This window comes from Malus domestica, chromosome 12 (genome assembly GCF_042453785.1).
Source record: "Malus domestica chromosome 12, GDT2T_hap1".
NCBI classification, from domain to species: domain Eukaryota; kingdom Viridiplantae; phylum Streptophyta; class Magnoliopsida; order Rosales; family Rosaceae; genus Malus; species Malus domestica.
This window is the reverse complement of record NC_091672.1, coordinates 10355665-10374827: the sequence shown is the minus strand read 5'-3', so window position 1 is coordinate 10374827 and position 19163 is coordinate 10355665.

Genomic DNA, 19163 nt, shown 5'->3' with positions numbered 1-19163 from the left:
ATAACGAGTTTTTCTTTTTGTAATGTCAACTCATCACAAGCTATTCCGGCACACCAACTTAGATGGAGGGCTCAGGGCAGGTAACTGTGCATCTTTATATGCATATTCTTATTTATCAATTATATGCATATATTTATTGATGAAGCATATAAGATAGAACCGTACGTATCTCCATTAATTTATCAATTCACACGAGCCTTCTTCCATGAAGTAAACTTCCAACAGCAGAAAACTAAAGAATAACTGTTTTCACCGAAATAGTCAACTGAAAGAAAAGAAAATTTTCCAATTACAATTAATTAGAAAAAAAAAACTCAGTTAACTGGTATTTCACTAAAAACAATCAGGGGGTCATCTTCGAAAGAGTAATAACAAGATTACAGTGTTCAAGTGGGTTGAGAAACATTTTCTTTGTTTGGACGGATTTTGCAAACAATCGGAAGGACTAAACCATGAAACTCTAAAAATTAAAGTATAAAAACCCACATAATGTATTGAAACTTTCATTAGACAACCCCAAGATGTTCAAAGATTCAATCATTCCAAGAAAGCATCTAGGTCCTCCAAGGAATCCAATCTGATTTTGAACAATATTAATCAAGTTAAGTAAAGGGTAAATTACACTTTACCACCTCAGGTTTGAGGTCTATTGCAACCTCATACAACATCTTCAAAACATTCTACTTTCATACATCTAGTACTATTTTATTTCAATATAATACATTCGTTACATTTTTCATCCATTGATCTGCTAAGAGATGACGTGGCTACCAGATTTGTGCTGATGTGATTGCCAAATTTGTGCCACGTGGCAAAAAAAATTTATGAATTTAAAATATAATAATTTACTCTATTTATAAAAAAAATTAAAAAAAAACCCTGAAACCCATTCCCCTTCCCCTTCCCCTTCCCCCCAACCCCCCAACCCAAACCCTAAATCCCATGTCTTCTCTGATCCACTCTTCCCTCTTCACCTCCCCGACCCACCTCGTCTTCCCCACCCGAGCACCCCCCTTCTCCCATCCCCCATCATCACCCACCCCTTGTCACCCCTTCTTCCGTCACCAACCTCGTCCATCAGCCCCCGGATATTCTCTGCCTTCACCTTCAACAACACACTGCAGCCACCACGAAGCCTCGAGCTTCAGCAATCCCCGAGTTCAACAACACATTAAAACCCCACGAATCCCCGAAATCAACGACTTTGCTCCAGCCCCGTGTTTTTCTTCTGTAATCCAAGATGAACACGACATTCGCAGTTTTTGGATCTGAAGTCACCAGGGAGAAAACTTTTGTTGTTCACCAGCTGAAGATGAACACAAACCCAGAAACCCAAAAAAAGCAATTGTTCTTATGTTAGGAACATCCCACAAAATTTCCAAAAGAGATTTCAATAAATGTAACCTCTTTTAGTTTTTTAATAGGGTTGGGTGCAGGTTGATATGGGGAAAGAGAAGGGAGGGGAGGTGAAGAGAGTGGAGGAGAGGGAGAAGTGGGTCGAGGAGATGAAGAGGGAAGAGTGGATCGGAGAAGACATGGGATATAGGGTTTGGGTTGGGGGTTGCGAGGAAGGGGAATGGGTTTCAGGTTGTTTTTTTTTTAATAGAGTAAATTATTATATTTTAAATCCATAAACAAAATTAAAAAAAATTGTCATATGGCACAAATTTGGCAGCCGTATCAGCTCTTAACAGATCAATGGATGAAAAATGTAACGGATATATTATATTGAAATAAAATAGTACTTGAGGTATAAAAGTGAAATGTTTTGAAGATGTTGTATGGGGTTGCAATATATCTCAAACCTGATGTGGTAAAGTGTAATTTACCCTAAGTAAAACCATGATTTATTTACTAAAAATAAATAAAGCTTTGCTTTCACTTTTACTCCTTCAATAAACAAATGGCTCAACATTTAACACTCATTTTCTTTATCTAGCCATTTTTGTAATGCTTTCAGAAAATTTTGTGTTTGTTATTTCTTCTGCACGAATATTTTGTTGTTATTTTTTTTTCCGAACAAACGATATTATTTACATTAAAAGGTGAGAAAATGAGTTAAGCCTCACAATGGGCTAGCAATAATGTAGTTCAAATTTGCCTTTGACGAGAATCGAACCTAAGACTTCTCATTTATAAGTAAAAAAGAATAGCACTAGACCATAGTACTAAGTTGCCTTAAGAATAAGTCCTTAAGAATTTCAACCGTTAGATTAATCTAATGGTTTGCAATCAGTTTGTCTTTCACAGCACCTTAAAAAGTGGTCCTTAGGTGAGCATCACTTATACATTCTTATTGTAATTAGTTTTCATTTTCCATTTTGGAGATAGATGAAAAAGATAAATGAAGAAGGTGAAGCAAATGTATATGGAGATAGATTTTGGAACCCCCATTGGAATCAACATTCCAAGCATTCCTCGTTGGATCAATGCTATATTACATATGTGTAGACTGGATTTTGATTCGGATCCTATTCGAATTTGATGTAATTGTCAAGACTTTTAATACGATTATCCGAAACATCTTATTTAATTTTCATATTATTTTGAAAATAAACTTATACCCTATTTTCTTATTAGGGCAATATGAAAATTTCTAATTGAAAATAGTTCAATTTAATAAAAGACAAAGTTACTAATGATAAATTCATGTTTTTCCAGGTCTTGAAATAGATCTAATAAGGATTGGTTTAATCTTAATCTGATGCTTATCGAAAATGGATCTACAAGTCAGATATGATGATCTGATTGTGAAAATCCTTTACAGGTCTACATATGTGTTATCATCATGGAAATTTTCTTTTCTTGAGTAGTCAAGACGGATAGCCTAGTATAGTTAAGCAGGGCAAATAATCCAAGTCCATTTTTCTAATTCAAAACACTATTTGTCATGATCCACATATAATCAGATTATCATATTCGGATCTTATGAAGAATAATTGGGTTGAAAGTCTCGATCGATCCATATCGAATTTGGATCAGATCCAGATTAAAATCTGATTCAATGACAAGTCTAGTCTAGTGGTACTCCTTTCTTATAAGTTAGAGGTTTAGGATTGACTTATATGAAGGGCGAGTTTGACATTAAATTATTATTACATGTCTATTATAGCTCAACTCTAATCTTTTAGACCTTGATGTATAAAATGATTGCATAAAATATCTAAAAAGAATTCATTTAAAAAGACCAACAGATTCCCTAAAGTAATCCAAGTAATACCGTTATACAAGATTAAGACCGTTAAGATAACGAGTATAACATGAAAATGATACAAATACGACCTATTTACCAGAATTGTTAAGAATCCTCGCAAGGACATATAAGAAGTCTCCTCTTATTGCTAATTGATTTTAGATGAATCCTCAAATTTCATCATAACAACTACTAGAGTGTAAGCCACTCAGTACTACGGTTTTATTGTATTCCTCTTCGCTTAGAAGTGAGAGGTCTTAGGTTTGAATCTCGTAGAAGGCGAATTCGATACTATGGTATGATATGTAAATATACATATATAGGGGTGTACATCTACATTTTAATATATTCTTTTATTTTTAATTTTTTGGCTTGAAGTGTAATGGTCGGGACCATCGATTTTTAAAGTCCTATTTCAAGAATCATTAGTACAAAAATCAGTCAAATGAAACATTGTGTGGCCACTTATTGAGAGGGTTATGGAAGAAGTTCACAAGTATGATGAATGGATTGAGTGAATCTCATTTATTGTACTCTCCGATCAATTTGAGTAATCAATTTTTTTTTTTTTTTTTTTTTTTTTTTGTTCTTGAGGGGGTCTCCTTGGGTAACTTCGGATTTGAATCCAATTAAACTCAAACAATCAGTTGAGTTTCTTCAGTACAAAAAAAGGTAAAATATGGAATATTTGAAAAGAGGGGAAAAGTTTTTTTCAGCCTTCGAAAAAAGGCTTCTAGAATTCCAAATTCTCCTTTCAATAAACCAAAAACGGGTTCCCAACTTCCTTTGTTGCTTAAGATAAATTGCTCTCCCAATCACCATTAAAAACCTCACATCAGAAAGGGCAGTTTTTTGTTTTTCTTCCCACCTTTACGCATGCATGTAAAAGGGATGTGAACAAAGAAATTCGCTCACCCAAACCAAGCATGACCCAGCTAAATAGTGTTGGAATGTGATTATGATAACATGATTTGCACAATATGCGTAATCATGTGTGAAGGTACAATTGTCTTCAACGGGTAACTTCTCCTGAAGAATACAACTCCTCCAAAAGGGCTATTTCATCTCTTTCTGATGAGAGCAAAGTTATTAACGTATGGTACCTCAAATCCGCATTCAGATTACGAAAAAAATTATGATTTGCCTCGATGTCAAACAAGCATGTATACAGGAACTTCTCCGTGAGAGAACCTAGTTATCTTCTTATGAAAACAACGGATCGAGACCTAAGGTCCTTGTATCGAAGCACCAAGGACAAAAACGTTGTCAATGGCTGAAGTGCCTCACGTTTGTGAAAAGAAGTGAAACTCCATACTTGTCACGGCAGTCTACAGCATCCCCCTCTCTAATGCTCCCACCGGGTTCTGTGATTACACTAACTCCGCTTTGGCAGGCTTCTTCCACTGCATCTTTCCATGCTGCTTGTAAAATGAGCATCATTCAGATTATTATAGAGGTACTTCCCTGTATTTTCAGTTTAGCATAAGAAGAAACTGATCTCGTTGAACTTGGTCTTGCACTCCACTGTTAAATAACATAAACAAAAGTTGATGCATGATATCGTAATTACCGAATGGGAAGAAGGCATCACTGGCCAAAGCTGCACCCTTGACCTCTTCTCCAGCTTTCTTCAAGGCTATTCTTGAACTCTCCAGGCGGTTAGGCTGCCCACTCCCCATGCCCAGCATGCAGTTATTCTGCTCATAAGTCAAGGATCAGATATTTGTCCGAAAGTGCAAACCCTCAAAATAGCCTACCGAAACTATATTAAATGTGAGGGCGCGGGGTAAAACAAAGAACGACAACCTTTGTTATAACAATTGCATTGCTTTTAACATGCTTGACGCACAACCATGCGAACTCTGCATCAGCAAGCTCACTTTCTTGCGGAGCCTTCTCGGAAACAGCTTTGAACTGTATATCTTGGGGGGTTAAATCGTCCGAGTCCTGGGCTAACCACCCATCACCAACCTGTCTAAGTGAAAGCTTTGCTTTCTCATTTTTCCTTGCGTCAAGGATCCTTAGAGTTTTTTATTTTCCGCGGAGGATTTCAAGCCCCTTCTGTTGTGCTAGGATAGCACCAAACCCGTTGAAACCAACTCAAGTTAACCCACAGGAAATATATCAAATGGAATGAAAGAACAAAATATAAAAGAACACCAAGATTTTAACGAGGTTCCTTAACAGTCAGTGTAACTGGAGTACGTCCTCGGAGCAGTAGGAGCTCACCCAATAATCCACTATCAACCAAATGGGAGTTTACAAAGTATTGGCAAGTTCACAATCCAAAAACCCCAATACAACCAATAACTCTCACACACCAAAGAAACAAATAGAGAGAAATATAATGAATAATTTCCTCTCTATACAAAGCTCAAAGCTAATACAACAAATACAACTTTGATGGAGTGATAGCTAACCAATGAAAGAAGCAACAACTTCTCCTTCTCTGAAATGGGGCTGCGGCAGTGGCTCTTTTCTTCTCTGTGCTACTCTCTGTTTTAGTTGCTATGCGACTGCCTTTCTACAATCAAAAGCAGCAATTGCTACCAAATAAAAACCATAAGTCACCCGTGACTTTCACATGGGCTAGAAAAGAAGGCCCCTTAAATAGGTTGTTGGGCTTACATAAAGGCCTATCCAATTTGGCCACTAATCCAACAATCTCCATCTTGGCCAAATTCCGAAAGTGCCATGACGAGCCAAACCAACATAATCAACAATCAACACAAACCACTCCCAAAAGTAACAAGAGAATAACTTAAGCAGAGCCAAATGCTTCAAAACTCCTACTGCTCAACGCCTTCTTTATATAGGCAAAATGTGAGTCAAGTTCAAACAATGAACAAACTTGGCTACACCAACAACCTTAGTCAACATATCAGCGTGGTTGTCTTTAGTTGGAATCTTCTGGAGAATAATCTCTCATTCACCAACGACTTCACGCACAAAGTGATAATGCACATCTATGTGCTTGGTCCTCGCATGATGAACCTGATACTTAGCCAAATAAAAGGCACTCTGACTATTATAATGTACCTCCACCTGCTTCTGATTAACCCCCAAATCTCTAATCAACCCATGTATCCAAATGGCCTCCTTTATAGCTTCAGCAACTGCCATATATTCAGCCTCTGTAGTAGACAAGGCAACAGACGACTGCAAAATGGACCTCCAACAAACTGGCCCTTTAGCCATAGTAAACACATAACCTGTAGTAGACTTCCTTCCATCCAGATCACCTGCATAATCTGAATCAACATAACCAACTGTAAAGTGACCAATACCAGAGTCATCTCTCTCAAAGCATAAACTAACGTCTCGAGTACCATGGAGATACCTCAATATCCACTTAGCTGCTTGTCAATGCTCTTTACCTGAATTATGCATATATTGACTTACCATGCCAACTGCATGAGCAATATCCGGTCTAGAGCATACCATTGCATACATCAAACTACCAACCAAATTTGCATATGGTATATTTTTCATTTGCAACTTCTCTTTATCAGTTTTAGGACATTGTAGAGAACTCAATTTAAAATGAGGAGCCAAAGGGGTACTAACCGGTTTGGTTGAATCATGAACTCCAAACTTCCGAATCAACTTCTCAAGGTATTGTCTTTGATTCAAACTGACCAAACCCTTCTCTCTATCTCTAGTGATCTCCATGCCAAGGATCTTCTTCGCTTCACCAAGATCATTCATCTCAAACTCATTCTTCATTTGCTTCTTCAGTTTCTCAATCTCTTCAACATTCTTTGAGGCAATCAACATATCATTAACATATATCAACAAATAAATGAAAAACCCATTTGCAACTTCTTGAAGTACACACAATGATCATATTGACTTCTAGAATAATTTTGGCCTCTCATAAATTTATCAAACCTCAAATACCATTGTCTTGGAGATTGCTTCAAGCCATAAAGTGATTTCTTCAATTTGCAAAACAAATTCTCCTTCCCTTTCACTGTATACCCATCCGGTTGACATATATAGATCTCTTCATTCAAATCACCATGTAGGAAAGCCGTCTTCACATCAAGTTGCACAAGTTCAAGATCATATTGTGCAACAAGAGCTAACATAATGCGAATTGAGAAGTGCTTCATAACCGGAGAAAAGATTTCATTGTAGTCAATGCCCTCATTTTATGCATACCCTTTAGCAACTAATCTTGCTTTGAATCTCACATTGCTTTTCTCATCATCATCTTCCTTCTTGGCATACACCCATTTGCAACCAATAGCTTTCTTGCCCTTAGGCAATTTAGCTAACTCCCAAGTCTTGTTCTTCAAGAGAGAATTCATCTCATCACCCATGGCATCGCACCACTTCTCATTCTCCTCACTCTCAATGGCTTCCTCGAAATTGGATGGAATATCATCAATGATAATAGGAAGAGCAAAAGCAACATAGTCACTATACCAAGCTGGCTTGGTAATTTGTCTCTTTCGTCTGTTCTTGGCAATAGACTCTTGAGGTGAAACTTTTTCTTCAACTTGAATAGAATCTTCAAGTTCAACTTCTTCAACATCCTTATGGTCTCCAACTTCTTCACTTGTAGTAGCTTCGACATCAACGGAAATAGGATTTGAAGTACCAGAGGCAACTTTCTCAAGCTCCACCTGTTAAACATCTTTCACATTCTTCTCAAAGTCTTTGTACACACTTTCTTCATCAAATGTCACATCTCTGCTAATTACTAGTTTCTTCATCTCTAGGCACCACAATCTATAACCTTTGACACCACTACTAAAACCAAGAAAGATAGCCTTTTTGGCTCTAGGATCAAGTTTATTTTCAGTCAAATGAAAATAAGCAGGTGAACCAAAAATACGAATATAGTCATAATCAGAAAAAGGTTTTCCAGTCCAAACCTCCATTGGTGTTTTACCCTGAATAGCAGCTGAGGGTAACCGGTTGATGATGTGACATGTATAATTAATTGTCTCTGCCCAAAACGATTTGCTCAAACCTAACTGAGACAACATGCATCTAACCTTCTCAAGCAAGGTTCGATTCAATCTTTATGCAACTCCATTTTGTTGTGGAGTTCCCCGGACACTAAAATGTCTCACAATCCCTTCCTCTTTGCAAACTTTAAAGAAAGGGTCGGATGTGTATTCTCCACCATTATCCGATCTCAAAATCGTAATCTTTCTCCCAGTCTGGTTCTCAACCATTTTCTTCCAACTCAAGAAAATGCTCAATACCTCACTCTTGTGCTTCATAATGTAGACCCAAGACCTTCTTGAATAATCATCAACAAAGGTCACGAACCAATGTCTACCACTCAAAGAGGGAGTCTTTGTAGGACCCCAAACATCGGAATGCACATATTCAAGAATGTCCTTCGTCTGATGTACTGCAGTACCAAACTTAACTCTAGTTTGCTTTCCCAAAACACAATGCTCATAGAAATCAAGCTTACAAGTTGTGGCACCTTTTAGAAGACCTTTTTTCACAAGCCCTTGTAGAGCTTTCTCACCGGCATGGCCTAATCTCATATGCCACAGTCTAGTAGTATCTGAATCGGATGTGCCCATATTTTCTGAGACTACAGACATTTCACCTGTCACGGTGCTTCCTTGCAATAGATACAAATGAACTTATCAATGAGCTTTCATCATAACAAATGCACCATAAGTAACTTTCAATGTCTGCCCATCTGAATGAAACTTGAAGCCCTTGGGTTCTAAAGTGCCTAAAGAAATAATATTTTTCTTCAAATTCGGTACATACCGAACACCTGTCAACTCTTTAACCATGCCATCATGCAACTTCAAACGAACTATATCAATCCCTTTTGTTGTACAAGGATTGTCATCTCCCATGAAAACAACACCACCATCAAACTCTTTCAAGCTTGAAAACCAATCCTTGTGAGGAGTCATATGATGAGTACAACCCGTATCCAACACCCACTTAGTAACACAATCAAATGATGAGGAAGTGGTTAAAACAAAATCAGAAAAATCTGTTTCAACCTCAGCAACATTAGCTTCAGACCTTTCTTTGCCTTTGGTCTTCAACCTAAGACAATCTTTCTTCCAATGGCCCTTATTATGACAAAAGGCACATTCATCCATTTCTAAGGTTTTTCGACCTTTAGAGTTTCCTCTAGGTCGAGAGTGTGATTTTTTCCTACTAGAAAAGGATCTCCTCTCCGATGATCTACCTCTAACAAATAAAGCTTCAGAGGTACTATCATGATTTTTATCTCTATGCCTCATTTCATAATTCATCAAGGCATTTGACACATCTTCAAATTTCACGGTTTCTTTACCATGCATAATAGTGGTAACAAAATGCTCATAAGAGTCCGGCAAGGAATTCAACAATATTAAGGCCTTATCTTCATCCTTAATATCCTCATCTAAATTTAACAAGTCGGCAATCAACTTATTAAAAACATCAAGGTGTCTAATCATTTTTGTACCTTCTTTGTATTGGAAGCGGTAAAGCTTTTTCTTCAAGTGTAGTCGGTTCTTTGCACTCTTCGTCATATACTTGTCTTCCAATTTTTGCCACAACACACTTGCTACTGCCTCCCGCATCACAAAATATTTTTAAGTTTTTGCAAGGCACAACCGAATTGAAGAGCAAGCCCACAAATTTAATTTCTCCCATTCCGGCTTCGACATAGCTTTCGGCTTCTCTCCCAAAGCGGCAAGTAGATCTTGTTAAGCCAACACGTCTTTGACCTCACATTGCCACATCCCGAAGTTGTTTGTGCCATCAAACTTTTCCACTTCAAACTTTGCATTTTGCACCGTAGTTCTTGCAAACCCGGAGCTGCTTCCAAAAGGATTCTCAACTTGCCCGTCTGACATCTTTGGCAACTAGACAGTACCCAAGAGCAATCAGTGCTCTGATACCAATTGTTGTGCTAGGATAGCACCAAACCCGTTGGAACCAACTCAAGCTAACCCACAGGAAATATATCAAATGGAATGCAAGAACAAAATATAAAAGAACACCAAGATTTTAACGAGGTTCCTCAACAGTCAGTGTAACTGGAGTACGTCCTCGGAGCAGTAGGAGCTCACCCAATAATCCACTATCAACCAAATGGGAGTTGTTTGTACCATACTTGACCAATCCCGAAACTACTGAGCACCGGTCAATGTTATACCGTCAAGGAACTAAAAGAGTTTCCCTTCAACCAGGAGGCCAATCACAGCACGACACGTGTCAACATCAGAAGCCAATCATAACGCGACACGTGTTAACATCAGAAGCCAATCATAACACGACACGTGTCAATGTCAGAATGAAACTAGAAACTCTCTTCTATAAATAGAGATCATTCTCTCACAATATTGCCTAATGTCATTTGTACTAAATCATTCACTAGTACTCACTAAAGGAGAGCTTGAACCTATGTACTTGTGTAAACCCTTCACAATTAATGAGAACTCCTCTACTCCGTGGACGTAGCCAATCTGAGTGAACCACGTACATCTTGTGTTTGCTTCCTTATCTCTATCCATTTACATACTTATCCATACTAGTGACCGGAGCAATCTAGCGAATGTCACAAACTTAACATTTTCTGTTGTACCAAAGTCCTCACTGATTTTGTGCATCAACATTTGGCACCGTCTGTGGGAACGACACTTATTCCCACTCTCTTCAGCTTTGTCAAGCTGGATTCCACCATTCGTACACTCTCTTTTGACTAGGCATCCCTCTCCAACATGGGGAATGAAGGAAGCCACATCACACAAAATGACACTCATCTTGCACCTAGTGCGAAGCAACGAAAGAAAGAAGGAAAGAGGGTTGCTCTTCAAGCTCAAGTCGATGAGCTAGAAGCTCAAAATAACAAGATAGCAATGAAGAATGAGGTCCTCCAGGAGCAGTATGAGAAGCTCTTTGAGACACTCCACAAAACTATATGTACTCAAACACACGAGCTTGTTGCCCCTGTGGACATCAACCATCATCTGGGTGCCCCCCAACACAGAGGGTCACCTTCATTCGACATGGGTATCCCTGATGAGGAGATAGCTAATCATCAAAACATTGATCAACATGAGACTTCTCTCAACCCAGCTGCTTTGACCTGAAGCAGGAGAATTGGAGGAATACACCTCCTTGCAGAAGGGTTGGAAGGATCGAAAGTCGTTTATCGTGACTGCTGAGACTTCCTAAAGCAACGTCGAGAGAATCCCTTCCACATATGCTCGAAGATCAATGACCCAAGGGTTTCTGAAAGACTCGGTCCCCTCCCACAACCCAGGCCAGCTACCAATCTAGAGAAGGAACGACATGTCCTAGAGGAACATAAAGGTACAGGAGACTCTGAGGTATTCCGACAGACTCGCCCTAGAAGTCAGTACGGCAAGTCCAAGGAAAAATCACACGCCCTTACTCAAACTTTCCTACTTCCAAGAGGCGATGGAGACTTACGAAAGAAAATCCCAGTGGTATATGACTCCACTCAAGACCTCATTGTCCTACAGCTCCTTGAGGAAGTAAACAAGTTAAAAGCCGAACGTCAGGCCGAGATACCTGACTAGAACCAACCCAGGCCTGGCCTTCTCACAAGAAGGACCTTCGACACCCCCTTCAAGCGAAGACAAAACAAAAGCTTGATTTACAACTCTATACTGGAAGGGAGGACCCAATTGAACACCTTAACCTCTTTGAGTCCACCATGGCATATCGGATGCACACCGACGAAGAACGATGTCTTCTCTTCCCCTCCACCCTCTCTGGCGGAGCTCTAAACTAGTATTACCGTCTTCCACCTGAAACAGTAGACTCATTTGAAGAACTAAGGAAACTGTTTGTCTCTCAACACATCTTCCAGACCGATCGCTTGCATTCTGCAAATGACTTGTACACTATTCGCCAGAAGCCAAACGAGTCATTACGTATGTATGCTGGTCGCTTCAGCCATGAGTATTCCCGTTGTGCTGAGGCAGATGACAAGACCGCCCTTAAGGCTTTCACGGTAGGCCTACGTGATTGTTTCTTCAAGTACATGATTAATGCCAACACTTGGAAAACTTACTCTGAGGTGATGGCACAGGCTTACAACCATGCCCCAGCCGAGGCAAGGACATATCAAGGGAAACCCCTCACAGCCACCCCTTATCAGCAAGTAGGGAGTGGAAGCCAGATCTAACCAAATGAGAAGACCTCGACCTTCCAAACGGCAGCGGTGCCTCCCCCTGTCTTACTTAATACTTTGCCAAGTCAACAGACATATCAATCTCAGGGCAAAAGGAAAGATTTCCATCCTCACCAGTCTCATTTTAGTAAAAGGAGTAAGGGACACTACCGTGATAACCAAGGGTATCGCCACGATAATCCCCGACCCCAGGCAGTCAACACAGTGGGTCAAGCACGGGTCAGGACAGCCCCTACCCCGAGGTATGAGGCATACACACCTTTGAACGCCACATGCGTGGCCATTTACCCTAGCATAGCACACTTGATACCGAAGCCAAAGCCGAGGCACCCGGATTACAACCCACGAAGAACACGGGTACGTTTTGCTGCTACCACGAGCATAACGGCCATGATGGCAAGAAGTGTATCACCATTCGTGATCATATTAAAGCTTTGGCACGTGAAGGAAAAATTGATCAATTTCTCATTCACCCTCCAAGGGGTAACCGTAACCAACGCCAAGTAAATGTGATATATTTCATAAGTGGTGGCACACCCATATCTAAATCTTCCAACAGGGCCATGAAAAATAGTGAATGAGCTTTAAGGTCTGGCCACCAAGTGTTTCACGTGGAAGACATCAGGGGAGGCAAGTATCAAAAGCCTAACTGGGATCCAATATGTTTCTACCCTGAGGAAGAAAGAGGTATCATCTACCCTCACAACGACCTACTGATCGTGGAAGCTCACATAGCCAACCTTGAAGTACGACGAATCCTGGTAGACACGGAGGCTTCGGTCAATATCATGTTTGCTGAAGCTTTCAGGGCACTTAATGTAGCTGAACACTTGCTCGACCGCTCGATTTCCCCTCTAATAAGCTTCTCCAGTGATATCGTGCAACCTTTGGGGAGCATACACTTACCTTTCACCATTAGTATAGGCCCTTACACAGCTACCATTACCACTAACTTCCTGGTGGTTGATTGCCCAACGGCATACAATGTCATCTTCGAATGCACAGGTATCAATGATCTCAAGGCCATGGTATCCACACATATGTTATTGATGAAATTTCCAACCCCCTATGGCAATGGTTACATCAAATGAGGTCAACTTAGTGCACGATCATGTTACAACACTTCGGTCAAGCAACAGCACTTGCCTGTGCCCAAGGAAACCCTTTTTATACATGACCAAGTCATAAAGACCAACCCAGATGAAGCCAACTTAGATCTTCACGGTGGCAACATTCAACCCGACGATCCTCGAGATGACTCTTTCACCCAGCAAGCACAACTCGCTGAAGAGTTGGAGAAAGTCTCTATCTCAAAAGATTATCCGGATCGCATGGTGAAGATTGGTACCACCTTGTCACCACCCATTCGGTTGGTATTGATATCTTTTTTGCAAGAGAACACTGAGGTCTTCGCCTAGTCATACGAAGACATGCCAGGCATCTCTCCCGATATAATCTGTCATCGCTTAAGTATTGACCCTAAGACCAAGCCAGTGAGACAGAAGTGAAGATCATATGACGTTGAACGGTACGAGGTAATAAAGGTAGAAGTTGAAAAACTCAAAGGCATAGGTTTCGTCCGCGAAGTCAATTATCCAACGTGGGTAGCAAATGTTGTCATTGTTAAGAAAAATCCGACCAAGGAAAGTCTCCTTCTCCAAAAGGTCTTGTGGAGAATGTGTGTCGATTACACCGACCTAAACAAAGGATGCTCGAAGGATAGCTTTCCTCTTCCTCTCATAGACAGACTTATAGACTCTACGGCAGGGTGTGAACTCCTGAGCTTTATGGATGCTTACTCAGGATACAACCAAATCTTCATGAACCCTCCGAACCAATAACACACAGCCTTCACTACTGACAGGGGACTATATTGCTATAAAGTCATGCCCTTCGGCCTAAAGAATGCAGGAGCGACTTATCAGAGACTGGTCAATTCAATGTTCGCTAAACAGATTGGGAAGAACATGGAAGTTTATGTTGATGATATGCTAGTCAAGAGTAAACATGATGACCAACACATCACCAACCTATCTGAAACTTTCACCATTTTGAAGAGGTATCGAATGAGGTTGAACCCCAACAAATGTGCCTTCGACATAGGCTCTGGCAAATTCTTAGGCTTCATGATAAGCCAACGAGGCATTGAGGCTAATCTCAAGAAGATCAAAGCAATCCTTGACATGAAAGAACCGGTAACTTCAAAAGACATCAAGAGCCTTACTGGCAAGGTGGCAGCCTTAACTAGGTTCATCTCTAAGGCCACCGACAGATGTGCTCTTTTCTTCAAAGCACTTAAGGGAAGTAAGAAGTACATTACATGGACTGATGAATGTGATGAGGCATTCAAGAACCTCAAAGACTACATGAGTAAAGCCCATTTGCTCTCTAAACCTGAGGTTGGTGACACTCTCATTATCTATCTGTCGGTATCGGCTTCAGCAGTAAGTTCCGTTCTCGTTCGAAATAATGGTAATGTCGAACGGCCTGTATACTACGCTAGTAAAGCCTTACAAGATGCGGAGACACGATACTCCAACATTGAGAAATTGGCTCTAGCATTGGTCATGTTTGCTCAAAAACTTCGCCCTTACTTCCAAGCACACTCCATCATCATGCTTACCAATCATCCTCTTCGACAAATACTCCAAAGTCCTGAAACTTCCGGGCGAATGGTCAAATGGGCGATAGCATTAGGTGAGTTTGACATCTCCTACCAACCAAAGCCAGCTGAGAAGGGCCAAGCAGTGGCAGACTTCATTGCCGACTTCACATATCCTGTTAACATTGTTTCTACGCCTAAAGAAGTGGTTTCATTACCCTCGGAAGCTCACAAAATAGAACCAACAGCCCCAGCATGGAGTCTATATGTTGATGGTTCGTCTAACCAACAGGGTTGTGGAGCAGGACTAGTCTTTATGACCCCTGACAAAGTGACAATGGAGTATGCTCTTCGTTTCAAATTCAAGGTGTCGACCAATGTGGCCGAATATGAAGCCCTCATAGCAGGCTTACGTTTGGACAAACACCTTAGGGTTAAACGAATTGATATCTTCAGTAACTCCCAATTAGTGGTTAACCAGGTCACCAACAACTTTGACGCTAAGGATAGCTCCATGGCAGCATATCTGGCACAAACACAATTGTTGCTTAAGCACTTCCACTACCAGATCACCCAAATTCCTCGAGCGGCAAACAGTCATGCAGATGCTTTGGCTCGCCTCACCTCAGTGGTGGAAGACAAGATTGGGAGAAAAATTCAGGTCGAATTGTTGGCAGCACTAAGCACCATGGCTGTGAAAGTGTGCAACTTACAACAAGGAGATAGTTGGATTACCCCGATTTATAGATTCTTTGCTCATGGCACCCTTCCAAATGACAAAGTCCAAGCTAAGCAGATTCGATACAAGGCTACCCGTTACTTGATCATTAATGACCAACTCTACAAGTGGGGTTTTAACCTACCATACCTAAGATGCCTTACGCCCGCAGAGGCGGAAACTGTCATTCGGGAAATACATGAAGGAGTCTACGGAGATCATGCTGGATCTCGATCCCTAGCACACAAGGCTTTTCGCCAAGGATATTACTGGCCAACACTCCACCAAGATGCCATCAGAATATCCCGTTCATGTGATAAGTGTCAACGCTACGTAACTATTCCTCACTCCCCTCCCGAGCCGCTCACTCCTATGATCAGCCTTTGGCCCTTCGCCCAATGGGGACTTGATTAATCAACCCAATGCCTGCAGGGAAGGGCAAGGTTCGCTATGCAATCTTTGCAGTTGACTACTTCACAAAGTGGGCCGAAGTAGAACCCTTGGCAACCATTAATGAGGCAAAAATAGAAGACTTCGTATGGAAGAACATCCTTTGCAGATTCGGCATTCCCAATACGATAGTCACTGACAACGGGCACCAATTCGACAACAATAAGTTCAGGATGTGCTACTCTAAGTTCAACATCAACTTATGTTTTGCCTCCCCAACTCATCCCCAGTCTAATGGACAAGTTGAAGCCATCAACAAAATAATCAAGCGAACTTTGAAAACCAGCTTGGACAAGGCTAAAGGTTGTTGGCCAGAATTTGTACCCCAAGTTCTTTGGTCATACCGCACTTCGTATCAGACATCAACAGGAGAAACCCCATTCTTACTTACCTTTGGTACAGAGGCAGTTGTCCCAGTTGAGCTTGAGCAAGCAACGTTCCGAGTCCAAAACTACGTGCAAAGCGAAAATGACAAACAACTTACCCTCAACTTAGATCTAATCGAGGAACACAGAAACAAGGCTCACTTGAGAAATGTCACCTACAAGCAGCGCATCTCCAACTACTATGACTCAAGGGTCAAACCTCATTCTTCCACGAACCAGGTGATGAAATGTACAACCCGTACTCTAATATCATTTGGCAACTTGCTATTCATGCCACCAACCAGGTGATAAAATGTACAACCCGTACTCTCCTTCATGCCACCAACCAGGTGATGAAATGTACAACCCATACTCTAATATCATTTGGCAACTTGCCAGTCATGCCACCAACCAGGTAAAGAATGAGCTCATCTTCATGCCACCAACCAGGTGATGAAATGTACAACCCGTACTCTAATATCATTTGGGAACTTGCCATTCATGCCACCAACCAGGGGAAGAAGGAACTCACCTTCGTACCACCAACCAAGTGATGAAAGCAACTCACCATTCATTCCACCAACCAGAAGACGAGTCGTACAACTTGTACATGTGAACTCCTAGCATTCACAAATAATCAAAAACCCTCAAGCTTGACAACTCAACTAGGGGAGCACTTATGCCCAACAAGAGTTATAGTCACTAACAAAGCCTTATTGCAAGCCAACAACAACTTCAATGCATGGCATACGAAGATCAAGCTATTCAGCCCTCTTGCATCTGCTTCAAACATTTCCCCACTGTAACAATGCAAACACTACAACTCGTAGAAAGCTTCACACACTCTTGATCAAGACAGTGTGAAGCAAAATCAATTTATAGTGACAACAAGAGCTTCATCAATGGAGGGCAACCACAATTCTCAAAAGCTTCACACACTCTTGATCAAGACAATGTAAAGCAAAACCAATTTATGGTGCCAACAAAAGCTTCATCAATGGAGGGCAACCACAATTCTCAAAAGCTTCACACGCTCTTGATCAAGACAGTGTGAAGCAAAACCAATTTATGGTGCCAACAAGAGCTTCATCAAAGAAGGGCAACCACAATTCTCAAAAGCTTCACACACTCTTGATCAAGACAGTGTGAAGCAAAACCAATTTATGGTGCCAACAAGAGCTTCATCAATGGAGGGCAACCAGAATTCTCAAAAGCTTCACACACTCTTGATCAAGACAATGTGAAGCAAAACCAATTTATGGTGCTAACAAGAGCTTCATCAATGGAGGGTAACCGCAATTCTCAAAAGCTTCACACACTCTTGATCAAGACAGCGTGAAGCAAAACCAATTTATGGTACCAACAAAAGCTTCATCAAAGGAGTTCAACCACAATTCTCAAAAGCTTCACACACTCTTGATCAAGACAGTGTGAAGCAAAACCAATTTATGGTGCCAACAAAAGCTTCATCTGAAGGGAAAAATATAAGTTTTACACATAGGGATTTCGAAATGACTATCATGCATATACAAATCAAATTTAATATACGAAAGCAGCGGAAGCATTTAACACAAATTATCAAAGCTATAGTCATGCAAATCCCCTTCAAGGTTCATAGGTTTATATATAATGCATCATAACATTTTAGAGAAGAACAAAGTGAAGGTTTAGTCTTATACCTCTTGATCTAGACTTGAGACCAAGGATGGACCACCTCCAAGCCCTTTGCTCCTTGAACTCCTTGAGCCTAGCCTCCCTCCTTGCCTCCTCCACTTTGTTGGTAAGAGTGCTCCACGGTTCTCCTTCAGTCTCCAAAGGAGAAGACCTCTAAAGATCCACACCCACTAGTGTAGTGAGATGGATGGAGGAATAACCAAAAGGGTGAAAAATTGTTAACTAAAACACCCTAAAGGTGGCCGGCCTTTGTGTAGTTTTAGAGAGATATATCTTTTGCCTCTTTGATGTTTTAAACACACAAAAACCCTAAGGAATAAATCTCTATAAAGTGTTGGAAATGTGCCCTAAAACCAATCATATGATGATACTTTACGGACATTTCACATGTTAAACTAATCTAGTTTAATATAAAGGGCAAAGATTATTGTTTGAGCCGTCTCATATAAATGTTATATGCTTAAACGATAAAGTCCAAGGAATATGTGATTGGAAGAATGTAATCTAATGAAGTTAGATTCATGAGACCATTCTTTCGTAGACACATCCTAAATGTTCCTGATCATAGGATTGCCAATTGGGCATTGACAGTCCGTCAAGATCGGTACGTGCTATGTCTTCTCTCAGGGAGAGTGACTAGTCTCGAGTCATTGGTGTGTGTGACATCAAGACAAGTACGTAGGTGCTCAGTAGAGAATGAGTTCACTGAACGCGATCAACGAAGAGTTCTCATACTCATGTCACATGAGAACTCATGTTTGGGATAATGCAAATTAGTCCTTTGACCTGAGGCATCACAGTTGTCTTGTGGTTAAGTCCTTGATCTTTGATTATGTCAATGTCACCCCATCGGGGTGTCCACGGCATCGTTGGGGTTAAGCCACTTAGTCATGGAGGCAAGTGAATGCGCAACAAGGGATCTCTAACCTTCAAACCGTTTGAGGGAGAATACTCTATGATATGATTTAGAATCTCTGGCCAGAGTATGAATGAGATTTAGAAAAGTCGTTCTA